Consider the following 4,580-nt stretch of genomic DNA (forward strand, 5'->3'; position numbering starts at 1 on the left):
GAATTAATTAATTGAATACTAAAATTATAATCACCCTAAGTTAAAGTCCAAACTAAATCAGCTCAAAAAGAAAAACCAACAATTAATACCAAACAATGTACAACCCATTTCAGAACTTGGGCCTGATACCTAATGCCGAGATTTTAAAGCTATCCGATTGTGGACTGCACAAATACATGAACTGGGCCAAAGAAAACGGGCCTGAGGCCAACCCATTGAAATAAAGCTACAACCCATGATCGAACCCCTTTAAAGGCATAACATATGCACCTAATTAGAAACTAAAGCTGATTCAAAATACCTTTGTTTTTCTCTTTTTTTTATACCAAATGAGACAAAATGATAGGTAAAGCTTGGCTCAGACACCACACCCTATCCATGCAATTTTCACCTTGAAATAAAGTTTAACGTTCAATGTACATCTTCGCATCATATTCAGAAATAAACACCCACATTAAAATTTCTAGTTATGTTAATGAAACTCTGGATACAAATTGCTCATCATTTTTAATTTAACTATACACATTACAATTCTAAGAAGACCAGTTGTACACCTTGAACCAAAAGGATCTCAGATCTGATTGCAATCTCAAGTTCCATTTATAACCTTTTAAACCTTAAAGAACCTAAGCATGAATAAGCGAATTTAGATGCATGATATGCAGAGAATTAGACCCAAATGTAAATGATTTGAGCCAGCAAACACCCGGCTCTTAGTCACACCCAAAACCAAACAGATTCACAGTTAGTGTTGAAGAAAAAGATCCTTCAGTTGATATACACCTAACGTCTTAAGTTAATACACAAATGACATCTAAATACTTTACTGAACCAAATATCATTCAATACAAAACCCATATCTAATCCTGAGATACCAATGCAATGCTGATTTAATCTGTTAATCACATATATAAAAAGAACTAAGCCAGAAAGATGCAAGGAAACATAAGGCAACAAACTTAAACTAGGGAAAAATTAATATAGCCAACAAAGAAAACTCCCTTTCTTCAATTCAACTGGAAACCACATCTTCATAAACTAGCCTTATACAGACATCAGTTCCATTCAGGATTCAATGAAATACCTGGGAAATAAGAGGAAATAAGAAGAAAGTGAGGTTCAGTAGATGAACAAAGCAGCAACAACACAGCAGGACTCAACACTAACAGTCCATTTCAGCCAGAAAATGATGTGAAACAATCCAAAGTCCACCCTCAATTGCACATACCAATCAACTGATTATACAAGTGAGCAAGAAATTAACCAAGTTATCAGAATAGCCTTAATTAAATTGACTAGGTGACTAATTGGAACAATAACCACACCATTTAATCAAAAGAAACCAAACAAATCAAGTAGGATCGGAGAACGGATTTGGAAACAAAAAGAATAAGAAGAAAAAACCAAAGTAGACCAAACTGACAAATATCACACTTGGCCGCAAATTTGGTTAAATTTCAAATAAGGAAAAAGAAAAGAAAAAAGATGGGCAATAAGTGAAACTGATAAAATAAACAGACCCAAAATTGAAACGAAACTTACTGGCTAAACTCGAAATGACACTCGATATCTTGACTCATTTGAAACTGATACTAGTCGCTTTTCTCTATCAAGAAAGAACGACTAGCATCAGCTTTGTAGTGAGTCAACCTTCCAAACATGAGAAAAGCACTCCTGGGTCAATGTATGCCACCAGATCTGACCGCAACTGGTTTTTACTTTTAAGGCTTGAATTTGGATCTAAGATTCGAGGGGATATGGGCAGATATGAGGGTAACTGGTTTGTGATTTAGGAAGAGGGGGTCACGGGGCTCATGGGGTGTAATTTTGGTGGTGAACGGAGGTGGCTCCACCACCCTCAAGTGGTGGGGTTTGAAGGCGGCTACTAGGGTTTGTTTAGTCGTCTCTGAGGATGGTGAGTTTGAGAGATGAGATGGGGGGGGGGGGTTAGGGGTTCAGACAATATTAGACTAATGAGACCCATAGTTCCCAACCGTTGGATTTGAAGGAAATCAACGGTTGGGATTCATATTTATCGAAACGGGGTCGTTTGGTAGGGGGACCGGTTTTGGATCGGGTTTGGGCCTAGCTTTGGAGGGTATAATCAGGTACTGAGGTGCTTGGTTTGGGCTTGGAGACCTGGATTTAAAAAGGCCCAAAACGAAAAATCTGATCTCTTACTTCGTTTCTTTTTAATTATTTCAAAAATTATTTTTTATTTTCTTTTAGAAAAACAAAAATAAAACCTTAACTAATTCAAATTAATACTACCACATTGAATCAATTAACCTTAACTAATAATTACCACAATTACTAAAAAATCAAATTAAAGAAAAACTACCAAAATTCAAAATTAAAATTAGAAATGCAAAAATAAACTATTTTTTGTGATTTTTCCCATTCTTATAAAACAACTAATTTGTTAATCAATCCTAAAATATAGAATTAAATCCTAAATGCAAATGTACCATATTTTTGTATTTTTCATAATTTAAACAAAATTAACATGCTCAGACAAATGCAAGCAATTAACGAAAAAGATGCTACAAAAATCTACGAAATTGCAAATAATGGAAAAAAATTGTTTTGTTTTGAATTTGTGGGAATAATTCATATAGGACAAAAATCACGTGCTCACAACTGCCCCTTTTTGCTCGGAAACACGAAGAGTTTTCGTGCAAAGATAAAGTGAGCGGATACGAGCGATTTTTGCCCGTTTGAATACTCCGTGGGAAGCATTTTTTGAAAGATTTGACCGCACCCTGCTTCCGAGATTGACTACATATCCTTGTCTATAAAGGAATCAGGTCAGTGTAGTTCAGGAAGTTTTAGTAGCTGGGACTACCATGAAGCTGTAATTTCACTATTGCTGCTACTACTGCTTACTAACCTCCTTATTACACCATGACAAAATAAAAGGAGCTAGGCTAAACTATGATCTATGAATTACAAGAATCCTATATATATCTTCAAACTTGATCTTGCAGTTCCTGTTTCCTTGTTGTCTTGTATTTTCCAAGTAGAGTTCCTTTGTTGCCGACTTGAATTGTAATTTTGAGATGCTTTCCCTTTTCTTCAGGTGGACGCCTAATTGCCAACTTGAATTGTATTCCCGTGCTTTCCAGGTGGGCGCCTGATTGCTGAACTTGAACTGTATTCCCGTACTCTCCAAGTGGGCGCCTGAGTGCCAAAACTTGAACTATATTCCCGTGCTCTCCAGGTGGGCGCCTGATTACCAAAACATTGAACTATATTCCCGTGCTCTCCAGGTGGGTGCCTGATTGCTGAACTTAAACTGTATTCCCGTGCTCTCCAGGTGGGCGCCTGATTGCCAAAACTTGAACTGTATTCCCATGCTCTCTAGGTGGGCACCTGATTGCTAAACTTGAACTGTATTCCCGTGCTCTCCAGGTGGGCGCCTGACTACTGAACTTGAATTGTATTCCCGTGCTCTCCATGTGGGCGCTTGATTGTTGAACTTGAATTGTATTCCCGTGCTCTCCAGGTGGGCATCTGATTGCTGAACTTGAACATGTTTCTCCCTGTTCTTCAAGTGGGTGCCTGATTTCAACAAAAAATAGACAAACAAAGAAATTTTTTTGTCCCAGTTTGGTAGTTGGGCACATCAGTGAGTGTTAAACTGAATCATGTTACCAAATATTACTAAGAATTTGAAAGCTAGATCCCATTATCCAGGAGGGTCCAAACAACTCCTAGTTAAATGACAGTTTTAAAAGCTGAATTATGTTTTCTAAACGTATGACTTCCGCTAAATCTGGTTATCTAAGAAGGTCTTAAAAACACATCCCATTATCCATGAGGGTCCTGAAAATCAAAAATCAAGTCTTATCTTAAGAGTGACAACTTTTACGGCTGAATTATACTACCCTATAGTAGAACTTATGCTAACTCTTGTTATCTAATGGAAATCTTAAAGCTAGGTCCCATTATTTAGGAGGGTCCTGGCAACTCCTAATTGGATACTATCTCAAGCATGCAAACTGTGAAGCCAACTTATATTCCTTTGGGGTACATTTATGCTAGATTTTGCTACTCTGATTGTTTTGAATTTTAAACTGGATCCCATTTTCCAGGAGGGTCTTGAAAATTTACATTCAAACCTGTCTGGTGCTTGCTTTTCCCCTACGGAGGGTTTCTCCGAAAAACTGAAGCTTTCTTCCCCTGTTTCAATCAAAGAAGAATCTCGTCAGTTTTAAATGTGGTGGTTAGTTGATGGCATTCTTGCTGAAGGTTTCCCCGCTGCCATGTTCTATTTTGACTGGCTCCTCCGAACTGGCCAAGAACTACTTGACTTCCTGACTGACTTTCAACCCATACGACCTTGGATGACCCCGAGTGTTCTATACCCAAATCGTTGTTTTATATCTCTGACCCCTTTATCTAAACCCTCGCATCTCCCATAAAGTTACTAAATCATTTCACCGATGGAAATTTTGCTGACACTTGATGTCCCACTTTGCATCATATTATCCTTGTTATGCTTTGGCTACACTGTGCTTTGTGCAATCTTGGAAGTTGGTAGTGAGATTTGAAATTCTTTCTTATTTGCTTAAACAAGA

Source organism: Nicotiana sylvestris, chromosome 5 (assembly GCF_000393655.2).
Source record: "Nicotiana sylvestris chromosome 5, ASM39365v2, whole genome shotgun sequence".
Classification (NCBI taxonomy): Eukaryota; Viridiplantae; Streptophyta; class Magnoliopsida; order Solanales; family Solanaceae; genus Nicotiana; species Nicotiana sylvestris.